Here is a 20,432-nt window from a genome sequence, read left to right as displayed (position 1 = left end):
AGCCTCTTAAAGAACCAAACAAATTTGAATCATACGCCTAAAGAATCTAGAGATCAAACACACACAAACAGTAACTTTCTGGACCGAAAACACTAGTTGGTGATGAAATCCAACGTCGCAGAATTCAGTACAGAAATGGTGGTTGGAACAGTTACCCCGGCAACCTGCTTAATGAATAGACTGGACCAATTTCCTCCACTTAACCGTCTCAAGTGAAGTGAACCCCCCAGAAAATCCAAGTGAGTCTAGCCGACGTCTGCTCCAGGTACAGTGGGATCTTCCCACCACTGTCACCTTAGGAAGAATCCTAAAGAATATGGCCACTAAGGTTACCAACTGAGACAAATACACCTGGGGGAACAGTCTACGATCCGATACGCACGCAAGGGCAGAGTAGCAAGCTCAATCCCCTTGAAGGCTCCTTGACATAATCCAAGGTTTACCAACAAGTGACCCCAGGCTCCTCGACAATGGTTAATCCGAGGTTTACCGTTTTTAATACGTGAATACCTAGCGTCGTTCCCAATGAGGAAGGATTGATTCCCACACTGGTTCGGACACGATCTCGTGCTTCTCCTTTAAGAGGAGCTTTCCCAGAGCATAAATGCAACAATTGGATTTCTTCCTACCACAAGATACAGCTACTTGTTTGTTTTTACTGTCTTGGAGAGTTAATTACTCTCTTACTCCAAGACACTAGCCTAAGCTAAGTTGGTGTATCAGAGCCCTAGAAATAAAATTTTGCTAGGTGAATTTTACTTTAAGCGTTAATTTTAGTGGTTGTTGTTTAAGTCAAGAGGTGGCGGAAATGAAACTCCTGGTGTAAAGACTCGACTCGAAATCACTAAAAAGATGCACCTAAGATGATTTAAACAATCTTTTCTCTTCGATGAACTTCTAAACTAAGAAAGAGTTTGAGAATGCAAATACTTTGTAAACACAAATCTTTCTCAATTAAACAAATTAAAAGAAGAGCTTTTTCCTTTCCAAAGCACTCAAAACGAGACAACTAGTTATTTCACAAAAATTTCCTTTTTCTTTTCAAAGCACTCAAACACTACAAAAAACAAACTTTTTCCAAAAGAGATTTTTTATATTTTGTAAATAAAACACTCAAAACTAATGAAAATGACTAACTTTGAGAGCTACAAACTATAAAAAGCTACTTGAAGTCAAAGCCTACTAAAAGTCTTTTTGAGGATGTTTTACTTAGCTAAATGTGAGCTAAGGACTAATTTATGCAGAATCACAATTAGTCAAAAAACAACCGATCTTTCGTTTTCTTTTTAAAAATGAAAAATCCAAACTTTCAAATACAAGTTTTTCGAAATTTTGAAATGAGAAAACACAAAGCGGATTCCTCAACAAGGGGAGATTTCATAAATGGTCAGACTCATAAGAAGACTGGTAGACACCAATGTGATCTGAGGTCCCTACAGCTTCTAAGCTCAGAGCCACTACACAACCAAATTGAAAAACAAGCCCAACAAGCAAAACTCCTAGGAATTCCACCTAAAACCCTAACACTAATGAAATTAAACCAAGGAAAGTTTTTGATAGGGAACAAGCGGGTCTGGGCAATGGCTAAAACCTATAAACAAATTCTAAACTGATAAAAAAGAGAAAAATTTAAAATTTCTCAAATTTTTGACAGGGTACGTAGGCAGCCTGTTTACATAGGTGCGTTCACGCTCTGTGTACAAAGAAAAAGTGCGTACAGGTACGCACTGTGCTTAACTCAGAGGGTGCGTACTTCTCCCAAAACTATGAAAAATAAAAACTAACTCAAAATTAACTAAATTCACCCAATCCCACAATCATCAAGTCAAAAACAGAAACGGAAATGTTGTTTCTCAGGTCAAAGTATAAACAAGGAAAACAATCAAGTCCCCAGTGGAGTTGCCATTTTGTCGCACGGAATAAGTCGATCTTGCGGACAAGATAGACCTTCCTAGAATCTAAAGAAGACCTAATGACAAGAAAACCAACCAGACACTATCTTTCTCTAAATATGCTTTAATAAACAATAGCAAACAAGTGTTTTTAGGGCCTACCTTTGGTCCAACGCAAGCTTGTGGATGCCCTTGCTCCTTTGATCCAAATGAGCTCCTTTTCGCGAATCTGCAAACACAAACAAGGCAAACAAATTAAATAGCACCTGAAAAACCAATTGCATAAAACATATTTAACATGAAAGTCAAGGAGTCCATGAAACAAATAACATAAGATACTTGTTGAGAAAAATGAGTTTGATTGTATTAATTCAAAAGAAGAAGAACTTTACAACCTTCGCCTTGACGTTGTACAAGCTCCTCCCATGATCCAACAAGAAGTCTCCTCTACTTTGACAAGTTTCACTCACTCCCCAATGAAGCCAAAAAGGTATGTGATCTCTCCTCTTAAGCTCAACTAGGAAGTCTTAATTTCACCAGCATTTACCCTCAAAATGTTCAGCTTCTAACCTCCCTAGTCCTCACCCCAATGCCTGTATTTATAGTGCAATGGAGGGAAGTTACTAGGTCCTCCTTCAAAGGGATAAAGCCCTCCTTCAAAGGGATAGCTCCTTTAGTCAAGGGATTAGCTCCTTCTCTTTTGGGATGCATGAACCACCTCAGAGCGAACAATCCATGTCAAAATTCCTTCTAGAAAACTCTAGAATTAACCCAAAGTGAGTTTTTTAAGATAAAACTTGCGTCTTTTGACTTTCACAGGGGTTCGCACCTACATCGTTAAAGACAAAGCGGGTAGGTACGCAGATTTTGTACACATAAGGTGCGGTACCACAGGTGACCATGAGAGAAAGTGCGGAACCAGAGTTACATTGATTTTTAATGTCTTTCTCCGATTTCCAAAGCTTGATTTGAAGAGCTGAGGTCCTAGAATTGCTCAGGAGGACAGTACAAGTGATGATAGACCCATACTGACTGCAAATAATCATGGTGACGATATTTTTTTGTAACAGAATGGCTTCTTCATCTATAGTTCTGATTTGCATTGAACCATTATCGTGGCATCTTTCCACAACATAAGGTTTGAGCCATCTTGTCCTTATCTTGCCCTTGAAGTCTTTATACCTAGAAATATAACAATGCCCAATCGCCCTCCTGAAATTACTTCTCCTTAATATGTTTATCATGCCAGATCTTCCTTTGAAGTTGAACTATCTCTGTATGTAGGAGGGCCTGCATTCTGAATTCATCCAAGCCATTCAATTGGAACAATCTCTCTTTTTGTGCATGACTGAGATCCAAATCTAGTTGGGCTGCCATCCTCAATGTGTTATATTCAAACTCAATGGACAACAAGTCATTTTTCCCATAGACCAACTCATAGGGTGTAAATCCAGTGGTGGCCTTCCATGTGGTATTATAGGCCTAGGTGGCCTCAACTAGTCTCTCTACCCAATCCTTCCTGCTGCTACTCACTACCTTGGTTAAGATGCCCTCCAGTGCCTTATTGGTCACCTCCACTTGCCCATTAGCTTGTGGATGATAGGGAGTTGAGCTCCTATGCTTGATTTTGTGATGGATGAGCAATTATTCAATCATCTTGGAGGTAAATTGGTTGCCTTGGTCTGTGACTAGCTCTTTAGGGTACCCAAATTTGTAGAATACATTCTCCCGTAGGAACTCAGCCACCTTCTCTTCTTTTGCTGCCTTAATTTCCTTGGTTTCTTCCCACTTAGTCAAATAATCAATGCACACAATAATGTATTATTTTTGCTTTGAAGGAGCGTTGATAGGCCCAATAAAGTCCATGGCCCACTTGTCAAATGGCTTGAAAGTCACTTGAGGTTGTAAGGGCATTTCATCTCTTGGAGTAGGTTTTCCCATCCTCTAGCACCGATCACACTAACTAGTGTATTTTTTCACATCCTGATGAAGAGTGGGCCACTAATAGCCTGCTTGTAACACTTTGAATGTTGTCCTCCTTGCTGCAAAGTGACCTCCATAAGGCCCATCATGATAGGTCAAAAGGATGTCAAAAACTTCCTCTTCCCTTACACACCTTTACAAGATTTGATCTGGGCCAAGTTTGAAAAGGTTGCGCCCAATCCAGGTGAAGGTGACGCTTTTCCTGGCTATCTTGATCTTTTCTTTGGAGGGCAAGTTTGTTGGGAAATATGCTAAAACCAAATAGTTTTCTATATCAGCAAACCATGGAGAGAGAATTGAAATAGCAAACAAGTTCTCGTCTAGTAACTGGTCATCCACCATTCCTTCTTCACCTGCAGGCAGATTCACCCTAGATAAAAAGTCTGCAACAACATTTTCCTTACCAGGCTTATCAACAATGGTTAAATCAAACTACTGTAATAAAAGAAACCATCTTATAATTTGAGCATTCACATTTGGTTTGTTCATTAAATATTTGATTGCAGCATGGTTAGTATGCACAAATGTTTGATAGCCTATAATGTAATGCCTAAATTTGTTTAATGAATGCACAACAACCAAGAGTTCCTTTTCGATCACTGTATAATTTAGCTCAGCCTTTGACAAGTTCTTATTGATAAAATAGATGGCATAAGGCAGTTTTTCCTCTACTTGAACTAAGGCTACTCCTATGGCTTTGTGTGAGGCATCAACATGAATATGAAAGGGGAGGGCCTAGTTTGGGCCTTGGAGAATTGGTGCAGTGGTTAACTTACCCCTTAGAATGTCTAAGGCCTCTTGACATCTTTTCAACCATATAAACTTAGAATTTTGGCCAACAACCCAAACAAAGGAGAGGCCAACTTACTGAAGTCCTTTATGAACCTTCGGTAGTATTTAGATAACCCTAAGAAACTCCTAAAATCTATCTTCTTTTGCAAAGGTGGGACCCTTTGGATGATTGCTATTTTGTTTGGGTCCACCTGCAGTCCTTGCTGAGATATTGAATGGCCTAGCACAGTCCCTTTAGTCGTTAAGAATTCACGTTTTTCAGTACTGAGAGACAGGTTAATTTCAATGCATTTGTATAGTACTTTGCCTAGATTAGTCAGCGCTTCTTGAAAATCACATCCATAAGGTGTAAAATCATCGATATAAATTTCCACTGCATCATGTACTAATTCGGCGAAAATACTCAAGACTGCTCTCTGGAAAGTGGTAGGAGCATTGCATAGGCCAAAAGGAAGGACCCTATAGGCAAAGTACCCCAACGATAGGTGAATATGGTCTTATCTTGGTCTTCAATAGATTTGGATTTGGTTGTACCCACTGAATCCATCTAGGAAAGAAAAAACTTTTTCCCTGCTAGGCTGTCTAGTACTTGGTCGATGAAGGGTAGGGGAAAATGATCCTTCTTTGTGGCTTTGTTTAACTCCTTGTAATTGACACAAATCCTCCACTTACCATTTTTCTTGGGAAGTAACACTAAAGGGGAGACCCACTCATTGTCGGAGATAGGGTAAATGAATCCAACATCTAGCAGTTTCTGTAGTTCTTCTTTGACTATATCTTTAAGAGCTGGATTCATCCTCCTTTATGGTTGCTGGACTAGCTTGCAACCTTCTTTGATGTATATGTGGTGAGCACACACTAAGGGGTGTTCTCCCTTCATTTCCTTATAACTCCAAGCGAAGGCTTTCAAGTTTTATTTTAACATGTTGCATAGATTTTCCTCTTTGAGAGCAAAAAGGGATGTATTAATTTTCAAGGTTTTCTTTGGGTCAAATTCTATGGTTTTGACATGGAGTGCGTTGGAATCGGCCAAGCATAAGTCAATTGGATGATTGTTTTAGGTTTCCCTTACTTCTTCTTCTAATGGTAACGGACCAAGAGTTGGACTTTGGAGTAGGTGTTCAATCAAGTCATCCTCATCTTGCTATCCTCCTACCATGGTTGCTTCTAAAGCATAAAGTTGGGTAGAATAAACCTCATATTATTCCTCCTCCTTCAACCATAAAGGTAAATCATGCTCTAGAGAAGGTTGAGCAGGAGGGTATAGGACTAACTGCTTTGACATATGCCCATTCTTGATGGTCATATTCCCAGCTCTGCAGCTAATGTAAGCATTGGCAGTGGCCAACCATGGTCCCCCAAGGATGAGAGGATAACCAGTGAGCTTATCTTTAGGCTGGAGAACTAGAAAATTTACAGGGTACTCCCAGGAGTCAATAGAGACCATCACATATTCCACAATTCCCTCAAGGGTGATTGTGGAACGGTCTGCAAGTTGCAAAATTGTGGTGGTCTTCCTCAATGACCCTTGGAGGTTGATTTTGAGCATGGTGTCCTTGGTCATCACATTAATGGTAGCCCCAAGATCGATCAGAGTGTGTGGGACAATGGTGCCATTGATGTGCACATCTACTACAGGGCTTCCAGGGTCCAAATATTTCAGACATATTACCTGCCCCAGCATTAAGTTGGACAGTTGCCTAATGACATTAATGGTAGGGGCATCCCTTTTTCTTCTTCCTAGATGCTTGAATCATTTCTCCTTAATCAACTTATTGTAAATGGGAACATCTTTTATTGCCTAGAGAAGGGGGATCTTTACACAGATTTTTCAATTCTCCCAGAAGTTCAATTTCTTCTAGGGTAGGCTGGAGTCGATGGGCTAATCTCTCAGGAAAGGATGGATTTACTTTATGGTTGCCTTCCTCTCTTTCTTCCTCAACCTCCCTATGTGGAGGGGGAGGTTGGTTATCTGGGAGGACTCTCCCATATCTTAGGTTAATCTCCTGGATTTCCACAACATAAGCTGGATATGATGTCTCTCTAGTGTATACTTGTTGAGCCTACCTATTGTTTGGGTTTGGATTTGGGTGGAGCAGAATGTAGGAGTTGTCATTGGGTAGGTGGTGGAGGTAATAGAGTTGGAGCATTGCTGTATTGGGGCCTCCACCCCTGAAGTGGTGTATTCCACTGAGGTTGTGGTGAAGAGTAAGGTTGAAATGACTGGCTGGCTGGCTGGGAATGATACTGAGAAGCATAGGACCAAGGAGGGGGTGTAGACCAGGAAGGATGAGTAGGGGGTCCCCAAGAAGGTGTAGTTGTGTTTTGGTTGGGGTTGTAATATGCATGGGATAACCCTTGCATGCCCTGCTAGTATGGTCTAGGCCCAGGAGATCTCCTTTGGTTAATGTAACAAAGCTTCTCAGTGACCCATTCAACTCCTTGATATACAACTTTGAGTCTGGGTAATGAAGGGCACTTGTCTATGGAGTGGTTCTCTTCATAGACCGAGCAAATTTCAATACAATTCAATGGACATTCATTCCTAGGATTCCTCCTAGTGCATCTAGGACAAAAGATGGCCAAGGATCTCTTAGCTTCCTCTTGCTTCCTTTTGATGTTCATGGTGTCCATTTGCAAGGAAAGGGTTTGCAACATCTCACTTTTGAAATCTTCCAGCATATTTCAAATTTCACCCTTGATGGATGAGTTGGAAGATGATGTGTTGGCTATAGGTTGACTACCCATACCCTTTTTCCTGGCTTCCCTAGAATGGTTCCTAAAGACAGTCTTGATATCCTCATAGGGTAATTGATAGATATATCCTCTTTCTAACAAGTGTAAGGTATCTATAAGGTCTTCTCTTACTCCCCTGAGAAAGACTAGCTTTAGTGACTCATGGTCAAGTGTGCACCTAGCCCTTTTGTAACTGAGCTAGAATATTTCTTTGTAGTATTCTAAGGATTCATCCTGGCCTATGGTCATCCTGAAAATTTATTCTTTAGTATCCTTTAACCTATAGTATTCCCGATATTTGTTGTTAAAAGCCTGCTACATCTGAGCCCAGGTTGTGATGCTATCTCCAGGTAAGCCCATGATCCAGCGCAATGCTGCATCCTTGAGGGTAGATGGAAATAGTTTTAACTTTTTCTCATCATCTGTATAGTCATAGGTTCGGCATATAAAAACAAACTCAAATAGGAAAGTGTCAGGGTCTTCTGTGGTCAGGGCATGGAAATGAGGTAGGGCAGAGTTGCTTATATTCTTCATCTTAGTGTCGCCATTGGTTTCCCTAATGAGGAAGGCACACTCAACCCTCTCTCTATTCCCTCTGTCATTTTCGTTTTCAGCCATTGGTTTAGTAGGAATGGGTTCCTCTTCTTCTTCTTCCCCTGTAGGTTCTTCAAATATGTTAGGTTGATCACCTAAAGGTTCCTCTAGTTCACAGCCACCAAAGAAGAGAGAAGGTTGGTTGTTAGATGTAGTGGGGGTATTGGGCAAAAATTTCCCTAAATTGTCTCTATTCCTACAAGGCATGAAAGGAAATGTTTTTGGGTTGGTTTCATAATCTTTAAAGCTAGAAAGTACTTTGCAGAAATGAAATTGTTGATTGAATGAAAATCACTGACAGAGTGAAAAATTCACTTGCTGAATTTAAATTCTACTTGCAGAATGGAAAGGAAAGTAGATAACGAAAAATGAAAGAAAGGAAGCTACTAGATTACTTTTGCAGAAATAAACTAATGGCAGAAAATTGAAGACAAGAAGTAGAAGAAAAGAAAGCAGTAATCACATTCTACTCAAACACCTCCCTGACAACTGTGCAAAAAAGTGATGAGTGCCAGTATCGCAGCAAGGATGCTGCAACTCCTGGGCTACTAGCTTTACTCATCGACACAGGGTTCGTACAAACTTGGAGGTGACAGTGCTATATGCACAAGTAAAAGTGAAGGTCTTGCCTATTGTCACTGTTCATCTGGTGAGAGACCCCAGGGGTTCCAAGCCAGACTTCTATAGAGTTAGAAGAAGTTTTATTCTTTGATGGAAGAAGAGAAAATATATTCTAAGGGAGCTACACTACTGCAATAATGAAGAAAACAACATGTAATGCTAAATCACACCATATCCTAATTAACCATTTAAACCACTATGCTAAGAAAAATTGCTAAATCATCACTAACCTAATGCTACTATCTAAGCTACAGAAGTAAAGAGAATCAAACCATACTAATGTGTAAGAAAGAAAACTAAACTAAATCTGTTTTCACTGTTTTTGGTTTTTTAGGCAAAATCAAATATGCAAATTAATTGTTCTTGTGGATGTGACAGATGGATGGAAGGTGATTCAGGATGGCTAAAAGGCTTATGGAGTGATTGGATAGTGTGGAAGGGTCCTAGGAGGCTTTGACTTCCTAGAGGTTGCCCATCAATTCGGACTCAAAATGAGCCATTTCAGGAAAACCTATAGGATGTACTAGAAACCTACAGGATGATCCTGTAGGAATTACATGAAACCTATAAGATACGGCCGAGAGCTAATTTTGAGGTGTTGGAGGTGTTGGTAAGCTTGGAAAATGTGTGTGATGAGTGGGATGGGATGTTAGAAGGTCTAGGAACACTCAGGAGTCAATATCCAAGATAAGATATGGCTAGATTTGCTCAATCTATCTGGGGGAATTTTAATGAAAAATGACAAAAAAAACTAGTGAGGGTGATGGTAGAATAAGAGATGGCTAGGGTGGATGAAGTGGAAGGTGGCTATTGGTGATGAAGTCTGGGTCTCCTCCTAAAGTACCTGCTTTGCTTAAAACATGTGTGTTTTCCAAGAACTATGCAACAAGATACATTTTCATAAACTAGAAAAGCATTAATCAATTGCCTATATTATGCATGATGAAAGCGCTGAAGGGAATGAAAGAATGAGTGAGATCTTATTGCAGAAATTGAGTAATGGAAAAAGATGTCAATGAAATGAACCAAATCCTGAATCAAGACAACAAACTCCAAAGCTCATGCAAGAACTAGAAATTTGTGTTTTTGGGGCTGCTGAAGGGTTTCTTCCTCAAGTCATGGTCCCAGAGGGAGGAAGTGAGGCCGAGACACCTGCTGACAACCTTATGGTGATAATTTTTCTCCTTGATAACCTGCTAATTGAAAGAAGGCACAAATGGAAGCAAACTAACATACAACCAATCTAATCTACACTGTTGTAATGGGAATGCAGCTACTAAGAAAATGAACAATTAAACTATGAATCTATGCTAGCATACATGTACAATAAAGAGGAGCCTTGGCTACTAGGGTTGGGCCCTAACCTAAGAGCTCCAGCCCTGTGAGTTAACTTAGTGTTGGCTCAAAACAAAACTCATTCTTATTATCAAAACAATGGATTACATCAAAAACTTTCACCAGTCTTGCAACTCAAAAATAGAAATAGAGTTTTACAATAAAAAATTTGAATCCTACTAAGGTCATAGGCCTTTCTACTTATACATCTGAAGTCTCCAACGACTTCCTTAAAATTAGGGAGGCTTAGCTCCCAAACTTGAGATAAACTGGTGCTTTGTCTTTCACTTGCTCGGCTACCTTCTAGTCCTCATGATTTGGATGTTTGCATTCTGAGCTGATGGAGGGATATTCGAATGGAGGGGTATTAAATGAGGAGGATTTCCCTTCTTTAATTCCTCTCCCTTGTCCCATTTGAGTTTTGACCAAGGTCTTTGCCAAAATTCCTTGCTTTTGTCCTTTAATCCTACATTAAATGCACATTAGGCCACAAAGCAAAATATAAAACTCTAACTCATCTCATAAACAAAATATAATCAAAAGTATGCAATAAGTTATGAGAATAGTTGGTTTGACTAAGCTATGGGGGTGAATTAAGGCCCATATAATTACCTAATGATAAGGCTCATCAAGGCACAACTCTTGTATGGTAAGAGAGAAAAATTTAGAAGTGCGAAAAACATAATGTTAAACTCCTTTCATCATGGTCTATGTATTTTTTTGTATTAAGAGAACAATTTTACCCATTGGGTTATAGGAAAAAACCATGATGAAGTGGCGAAATTTGAGATAGTGATCCAGGAAGATCTCAAAAGGCCTAAAACTAAATTTCATTAAAACTTAGTGAAACTAATTTCAAGTTTAATATCTTGTTGCAAGGAATCCAACTGCGTAAAGGGCCTGTCAATTGGTCTGAAAATGGGGCTCTTAGGCTTCTTGTCTAACTTACAAGAACCTCTACCACTTCCAAAGCTTTAAATTTTTCCAAGTCTATTTGATTAACCAATGCGGAAATAAGAAATTCTTGACAATATGGGTGTATGCTTGTATTTGTTTTCAGTTGATTGTTTAATTTAAAATCTGTTGTTTGTGCTGATATGGGAAGGTACTTAAACTGATATATAAATGCATATAACAGTAGTTAAGCAGTAATAAAAACAAACACATAAGACAACAACATAATATGAAGTTCACCCTGATATCTTGGGCTACATCTCCTTGAGCTCTAATCAACTCGATTAGGCTATATGGGATTATGGAAATAGTTCTTTTACAAGTACCTACACTTAACTCCAATGTTTTATACAGGAACATTGGGCTCAGAACACCATCTTATCCCTTGGCTCTTGGAGCTCTTCGGCTTTCTAGCTCTGGCTCTTGGCTCTGGCTCTGGCTCTGGCTCTGACTCTAGCTCTAGCTCTGTGGCTCCAGCTCTGGTTCTGGCTCTCAGCTCTTGTTTATGGCACTCGCTCTGGCTCTTGGCTCTGGCTTTTCTAGCTCTTGCTCTTCTCTCAACCTTTTCATGCCTCTGTGAGTCGCTCGATCTCCAAGCAACTCCAACAACAATATGTTGCTGTCAATTGAGCTCTCTGGTTTTTCCACTCGACCTCCGAGTGACTCCCCAGACTCTCTGCACATTCAGCATCCTCTCATTGTTCACTTTTTTTTTCTCTTCCTTTACTTTTTGTCCGTTCGTGGCTCTTAGAACCATTCTGTTCCCTGACTATTCGTTTCCTCTCTCAGCTCTTCAGATCACCTGCCTCTATGCTGGAATTCCCTACTCTACATCATCATCACTGTAACACTTCACAGAGAGGTGGCCACTTGTCTCCTCACGAGCTGAGCCAACTCTTACTCAAATGGTTCATTACTTTGGTTACTCTGTGAAATGATTCATCTGCCAACTCAGCGGTCCAATCAGACTTCAACCTTTATGTGTCGAAGCTTACTTTCTCCGCCGAATCCGGTTTCCCATCGGGCGCAATCTTCACCGTTAGATATGGGGCCTCCAGATCCTACGGTTATCACTCTTATCGCGTGGTTGAATTGCTCAATCGTTAGCCCACGATGAGAGTGGTTTTTCTCTCTCATCCACCGGACACCTGTTAATCAATGTATGGCATCGCTCGTTCTCCTGACAATTCCGCTTACCACCCAAAACACTTCTGATATTCTGTCGGTTTTGAAGCGCGGGACCCGCCTCTGGTTTTAGTGCTTTTCCCATGGTTTCTTGGCTTCCCTTGTGACCGTGTGCTTGGGGCTTTTCCTCCTCAAGGGATTTTTCCCAACGATGCGCGATTAGCGCTTTCACTAGTCTGAGCCTCTCAACTGCCATTTTTGCGCCATGCACAGTCCCCATGGGCCACCGGTCAATGCACTTTGACCAAAGGTCCTCGTTGCTTTGTGCTGGCTGCAAATTGTCATTGTTCAGAGGTTATTTCTGATAGGCTTCGACATCCATAAGACTTTAAAATTCGGTATGAGATTTTACAAAGTTCAGGTAGCTTTAAGAGAGTTTAAGGATCCAATTTCAAATCATCAATCTAAGTTCGTATGCAAAAGTTATGACCATTCAAAGTTCTAGACAAACTTGGAAAAATGGAAAAATTTAGTTGGCTCCAGATAAATTTGGAGAAGCAGCAATGTTGGTAGTCCGACCAAATTTGGCAGCTAGGGGCTAAATATGGTAGATCTCTAGATAAATGTTTTGATACTGCTATAGTTGGTGGAACTACCAAATATGGCGGCAATTCCACTAAATTTGGTGGCATATGACTAGGCATGGATGGGCCAATGGGAAGGTAACATGTGGCCCAACCAAATGATCCTACGTAGCACCCAATTGGTAGCCAAATAGGCCCCCAACCAACCCATGGTTGCATTAATGTTCAAACGATGGAGGTTATAACAAATATTTTAAAAATAATATAACGTTTGTTTTAATATCAAATAGGGGTCTACAGGGTTTGAACCCATGACCTGTTAGAACCAAACACTATGTTTATACCATGCCATCCAACCCACTAGTTGATAGGATTTGTTATATCCATTGGCCAATTGTTATTTAAACTCACCATAAGGCATTCAATGGATGAAGGAGAAGGGTGAATGGATGGAGGAGGACTGAAAATATCGAATTGGTCGGGAGGAATGACGAGCATAGGTACCAAGAGGTCATGGAACCTTACAAGTGCACATTTTAAGGCAATATTCCTTGAAATATTCTTAGGAATATTCCCCAAATATTAGGTTTTAGAATCTTGGAGATTCTTCTGGGGATCCAAAGTTGAGAGTGTTAGACTATGGTTGAGTTTATACTCATAATTTTGCAAGGATTTCACTAGTATAGTCAGATTTTGGATTTGAGCAGCACATTTCTAAGTCACTCCCAAGAGTGAGGTATAATGATGTATTTTTCCATGCACTTTCCTTTAATTTTGTTGAGATAATATAGAGGCCTCTCCACTTTGAAGTTGGTTCTGGAGACATAGCCCACAACAGGTGAACTTCGTTATCAAATATGGTGCAATATCTTTATGGCCTCTTTTATGTGTTGCTTCTTCTTAAAGTGCTGCATTTATGGTTTTACATGAAATTTTATAAAATTATGCTAACACCATCGAAGAAAAGATGTTGGGTCATGTTTGTATTAGAGTGGTCTTCTTTTTTATGTGAATTGCAAGTGTGGATGATAACCAAAGCCAAACTCAAAGAGGGTGAAGGAAAAATCAATTTTTTTTACCTCGAGATTGGACGTGCAACACAAATAAGGAAAATGGAGAATGACAATGTTGACACCAAGAATGAAAAATATTTCCACAGATTTTTCTACAGGATGGCGGACATGGTAGATAATCTATTTGCAGGTTATGAGTAGAGAACATCAAAGAATGCATGGCTCCAAGAACTTGAGGAGATAAACCAGAGTATTTAAGCAGAGAATGATGAATTGAGAAGACTACTACATGAAGTAGAAGAGGAGAAACAGGGATTGCAACTTTAGCTACAAGCCATAGAAGAGGCCTTGGAAAATTTTAAGTGAAGTGAAGGATTATCGAAACCATCATCACCCACTTTAGAATTGAAAACTAAGGTAAACAGTGTCAGTGATTCTTTTGTTTCATGTTCTCATTATGATGATGATTTTGGTTCCTTTGGAAGGTACACCAAGGGAATTGGTTCAAATCTAATGAAGAATATAGGATATGAAGGAAAGGGACTAGGAGTTAATAGCCAGGGCATTATGAATCCCATCCAATGGTGGAACTACCTCGATATGCAGGATTAGGCTATGTTAGAGAGGAAGTTGAAGAAAGACACTCCAAAACCATGGAGACAAGAGAGTCATCAAGTGAAAAGTCTGAGTCAGTGCAGGATGCTAAGATAACATCAGAATTTTCTAGTGATTGTCATAATTTCAAAGGAATACCTAAGACAAGTTCACCTTACTAAAGTTACACCAAAGACACCCTTTCAAGGAAGGTTATGTCGCCGAGGGAGGAGACACAAACGAAGGTCAAGAGATTCTGGAGGAAGAAAAACTATTGCAATAAGGGTGGACATATAAAGGCCACATGTTGGAAGCTCCATCCAGAGTTATGCCCAAACAAGGACTAGAACCATATGAAAGCACTTATGAAGGAACCAACTGATGAAGTAGTTCAACAAGGAATCCAACTATAGGAATAAATCCTATTAGCCTGGTTGGGTAAGATATGGTAGCCTTTTTAAGTAGTTGAGTATGGCCACCATTGTAAATCAAGTATTTCTTTTTAAAGACCCCATAGATGGTAAAAAACTTGTAAAAGTGATGAAGTGTATAACATCAATTGAGTATGAAACATAATGACATTTTAGCCTTTTTTTGGATATGGGTTATGTTATAAATCAGAGAAAACATGTATGATCTTTGTATGTAACGAGCCAAAAGCATTTTAGCGGGGAAGAATAATCTAGGAGGATCCCAAAAGGCCTAAAAATCAAAGTCCTCAAAACTCAGTTAAACCAGCGTTAGGTTGAAGATCTAGTGGCAAGGAATCCAACAACACAAATGATGCATATATCCAAGTTCATATGCAAAATTTATTACCAGTCAAAGTTCCAACCAAACTAGTAAAATGAAAAAAATTAGTTGGTTGTAGATAAATTTGGATCAACGCCAAATTTAGTAGTTGTGGGATAAAGATGCCAGAGCTCCAGATAATTGTAGTAACACTGATACAGTTGGTGGAATTATTAAATATGGTAACAATTACACTAAATTTGGCACCATATGATTGGGCATGCATGGCCAATGGGAAGCCACCACATGGCACCCAACTGGTAGCTAGATAGGCCCCCAAAAGACCCATGGTTGTGTTAATGTTTAAAAAGTGTAGGTTATAACAAATATTTTAAAAATAATATAATGCTTGTTTTATATATCAAATAAGAGTCCACAAGGTTTGAACCCGTGACTTGCCATAACCAAACGTTATGTTTATACCATGCCAACCAACCCACCAACCAATGATTTTTGTTATATCTATCAACCCATTGTTAGTTAAACTCATCATAATCCATTCAACTAATGAAGGATAAGGGTGAATGGGTGGAGGAGGGTCATGGAGGTGGAATGGGGTAAGAGGAACTGCAAGCACAAGAATTAGGAGCCCATGAAACCCTAAGGAGGAACCCTACGGGTGGGAATTTCAAGGGAATATTCCTAGGGTATATATACCTTCCCGTCAGCTTATCCATATGACGTCCACAAACTTATACTTTTATATATATATATACACATATATATGCGACTCAATTATCTTATATTCGTACATCGAAGATCAATCAAGGTAGTGGAAGATCTAGTTCACAACTTGTAAAATTAAAAGGGATAAGGATCAGATCGTCTATTCCAAGTGACAATTTCGATGCCCTTTTATATTCTCGGATCAGTGATGCAATCCCTCTACACAAACTTGTACGAGTTACAATACTTCTATCTACTCAGAAGCAGTGATTTCGATGCTCTCGTGATGCTATAAATGTGGACCTATAATAATACACAGACTCATACCACAAACATAACAAGTTCTGAAGCTTTAATTTTGAAGTAGCCAGGTTATGGTCACATTCCGACGAAGTTTGTTTGATATTCTGTTGGTAGATTTGGATGATGGGTCAACAACTAAGTGGATAGAAATGAAGATTGGTAGTCAAATTAGTTTGATTGTCTGAATATGACTAACGTAGTCATCAATTAAATTAGAACGAATTGTCGACACCGCAATAGAATGCATCAAAAGTGAAGTCGCTTGGTGAGTACAATATTTAGACTACTGATTATATACCTCTGATGGTTGGAGTAAAAATCTTTGTCACTAGTGAAGTAAGTTGTTGAATCATCTTTTTTTTTTTTACCAAGTTGGAGCCTGGTGGATTGGTTTCCTATTTTTATCAAGTTGGTGCTTGGAAATTTTGTAAAAGTTTGGAGCCTAATTTTTTTAGGATTGGAGTCTTCATTCAAGATTGGTGTCTTGGAAATTTTGTAAAAGGTTGGAGCCAAACTCATTGTAAAAGAGGATTGGTTTCCTTAACTTCTCGTTAATAAAATCATTTTATTTTTGTTACTCAACTTCTGGTTCAATCTCTGAAAAATATTAACTAATTGAAAGAAATATTAATTAACCTTGCCCCCCGCCCGTATTTAGAAGAATTGGAATCAGAATTAGCTTCTTGATAATTAACCTAATAGCTGGAAGAAGGATTCTTAGTCACAATGACCAGTAAGGATACAGGAAAAATCCCTCAATTTTATGGAACAATTTTAATTTTTGGAAAGTTAGGATGAAATTTTATTTTATGTCTCTTAGACCAAAAGTATGGTAATTAGTTCTAGATGGGTATAAATTTTGACCTTCTCCTCTAGCAAATCAGGACGGAAAGAAAAATTATATAGCAAATTCCAAAGCACTAAATTCCATAACAAGTGGGATTTTTGATTTAGAATTTACAAAAGATATGAACTGTGAATCTGCCAAGGAAATGTGGGACAAGCTTATTGCTATATATGATGGAGACACCAAGGTCAAGAAGGAAAAACTCTAAACTCATAGAAGGCAATTTTAGAGCCTTAAAATGAATGACAAAGAAGATATTGCAACCTTTTTCCTTCGAGTGGACAAAGTTGTGAACTCACTCAAGGGTCTAGGTGAAAACATTGAAGAAAGTACAATTGTCCAAAAAGTTTTGAGATCACTTCCAGAACGTTTTGATTCCAAATTCAATGCCATAGAAGAAATAAAGGACTTGGATACCCTAACAATGGATGAACTTCATGGGATTCTCATTGCATATGAAATGAGAAAAGGAATCTCAAACCCTAAGGAAGTTGCATTCAAGGCTTCAAAAACATCGAAGAAAGGGAAAAATTGTAATTATAGCAGCGATGATTCTGATATTGAAACAAAACTAGCACAATTTGTGAAGAAACTAAGGAAAGGGTCTAAACTCAAAGGTAAGTATCCTCTCATTTGTTTCAAGTGTGGTAGAATAGGACATTATGTTGCAAAGTGTCCTTTCAAGCATGATAGTGATGATGAAGATGAATACAAAAAGAGGATATTCAAGAAGAAAGGGTCAAATAAAAATAATTTCTTCTCCAAACAAGATGACTCTGATGAAGAGGAATTCAAGATTACAAAGAAAAAATCAACTAAAAATACATTTCTACTCAAAAGGGATAATGATGAGTCTGATGAAGAAGATGACTATGCTGGAAGCAATGAAGTATTATTCATGGCATTTACAAATGATGATGAATCCGAAAGAGAAGAAGAAGGAAATGTGGATGAATTACTAATTAGTGTTGTTGAAGAAAATTAAAAATTAAGGAATAAGGTCATTTCTCTCAAAATAGAAAAAGAAGAAGCAAAAAGGAAGGAAGAATTTTTGAACAACAAACTAAAAGAAAAAGAAGAAATATGCAAGAAACTTGAAGATGAAAGTGTCTCTCTAAAGAAAGAGTTGAATCAGGTTAATAAGAACTTGAAAAGTTCCCAAACTCTTGATATCATCCTTAGTACTCAAAGATCTCAACATGATAAGATTGGAATTAGTTTCAAAGATGAGTCAACAAGTTAAAAAAGGAATGTCAATGAATAAATTCAAAGAAGTTATGCTGACATTCTTTGCAATCATCCAAAAGAAGAGAAGTTGTTCCACCTAGAACAAAGATCCACCCACAACAACCCAAGGAATGAAAGAAAGCTATCTCCAGGAAATAATATTACATCAAGTCAAGGCTATCCAAATATGTATCAAACTATCTTTCTTGTTTGTGTTTCTATTATAAAAAAATTGGTCATCAAGCTAAGCATTGCAAATCTTATAATATAAGGATAATAGCTCAAGGAGATATAAGACCAATAAGATGGTTGGTTCAGAAGAACAAGGTCAAATCAAGACCTATAATTCATTTGATCCTTTGGGTAAGTATGATCTAGAATGTTCAAATTGCGATAATTTAGGACATGATGCACAAAATTATCCACTTATGTCAAAGAGGGAAGAATTGAAAAAGAGGGAACCCAAGGGAGTTAAATGTGTTCTAGCTTTATATGCACAAAGTGATGAAAATCAATGGTTTGTAGATACTGGATGTTCAAGACACATGACAAGTGACCAAAAGAAGTCTATATCATTAAATAAAAAGGATGGAAATTAATTCTTTGGATGTGGATCTGCTAAGATTGTTAGAAAAAGGGATAGTGACTCTTGTCAATGGAAAGGGAAAGGCACAAAACACACTACTAATAGAAGGGCTCAAACACAATCTTTTGAGTGTTAGACAAAATTTTGACCAAGGGAATAATGTTATCTTCAGTACTAAAGATTGTGAGATAAGAAAATATTCTTCAGGAGAACTTGCGGGAAAAGGAGTAAGAACACCAGATAATGTGTACATTTTGAGTAAAATTCAAGAAGAAAAATGTTATATGAGTCAAACAGATGAAAGTTGGTTATGGCACAAGCGATTGGGACATCTAAATTTTGACAATTTGGTAAAAATCAACAAAACGAGTGTAGTAAGAGACATTCAAAAAATTCTAAAGTGGAACAAGTTATTTGTGGCCCATGTCAACATGGAAAGTAAACTAGTACCTACTTCAAGACTAAGGAATTATCAACATCAAAGCCTTTGGAGATCATATATGAAGATTTATGTGGACCAACCAGAACCCCAACTCTACAAGGTGAAAGGTACTTTTCTCTATTGTAGATGAATATACTAGAATGATGTGGGTATTCTTTATAAAATTTAAATCTGAAGCTCTTGAATGTTTAATAATTTCAAAGCTCTTGTGGAAAATGAAAAAGAATAAAAAGTAAAGTGCTTTAGAACAAACAGAGGAGGAGAAATTACTTCAAAAGAATTCAACGATTTCTGTAAAACACATGGAATCAAAAGATAAATTTCGTTGCTAGAAATCTTAAATAAAATGGATTGGTTGAAAGAATAAACATAACCATGTGAGAAATGGTGAGAACAATGTTACTTGCAGCTGATTTGCAAGCCAAATTCTGGAAAGAAGCAATTGGGGCAGCAATGTATACCTTGAATAGAGCTCAACTCAAACCAAATAATGATAAGACTCTGTATGAATTATGGAAAGGAAGACCTGCTTCAGTAAAATATTTTAGAATTTTTGGAAGTAAATGCTTTATGAAGATCAATGATGACTCACAAGGCAAGTTTGATTCTTGTGTTGATGAAGGAATATTTCTTGGATATTCTATAAGGAGAAAAGCATACAAATGCTACAATAATTGACTATGAAAGGTAGTAGAAAGAATTGATGTAAATATTGACGAGGCACTTCCAGAAAAGGAAATTGAAGTCCTTGAAGAAGACCCTATTCTTGAAGAATCTGAAGAAGATACAACAGAGGAAGAAAAGGATCAAGAAATTTAAAAGGAACCATCTCAAACTCCATCGAAAGTAAAATTATTTCAAAAAAACCATCCGGAAGAAAAAATTATTGGTAATGTAGATGATGGAATACAAACCCTAAGAATGATGACAAATACATCGAGAAAGGATGATGTTTCCCTACTATCCATGGTAGAACCAATTTTTTTTTCTCAAACTAGTAAGGATCCTCGTTGGGTGAAATCTATGGAAGAATAAATGTATCAAATCGAAAAGGATAAAACATGGGAACTAGTACCTCATCCAAAGGATAAAAATATTATTGGAACCAAGTGGGTGTTCAATTTTTTTTAATGAAGATGGACATATCATTAGAAATAATGCAAGGATGTCTTGCAAAGGATGCTCAAAAATTGAAGGAATCGACTTTGAAGAAATTTTTGCCCTAGTACCTCAATTGGAAGCTATAAGAATGTTTTTGGCATTTTCTTGTTCAAAAGGTTTCAAAGTTTATCAATTGGATGTGAAATAAACATTTCTAAATGGTGATATAAAGGAAGAAGTTTACA

This window comes from Pinus tabuliformis, chromosome 8 (genome assembly GCF_031772625.1).
Source record: "Pinus tabuliformis cultivar Carrire ecotype Pingquan chromosome 8, CPIR1, whole genome shotgun sequence".
Classification (NCBI taxonomy): Eukaryota; Viridiplantae; Streptophyta; class Pinopsida; order Pinales; family Pinaceae; genus Pinus; species Pinus tabuliformis.
The sequence above is the reverse complement of the archived record's forward strand: the minus strand, read 5'-3'. Positions refer to the sequence as shown.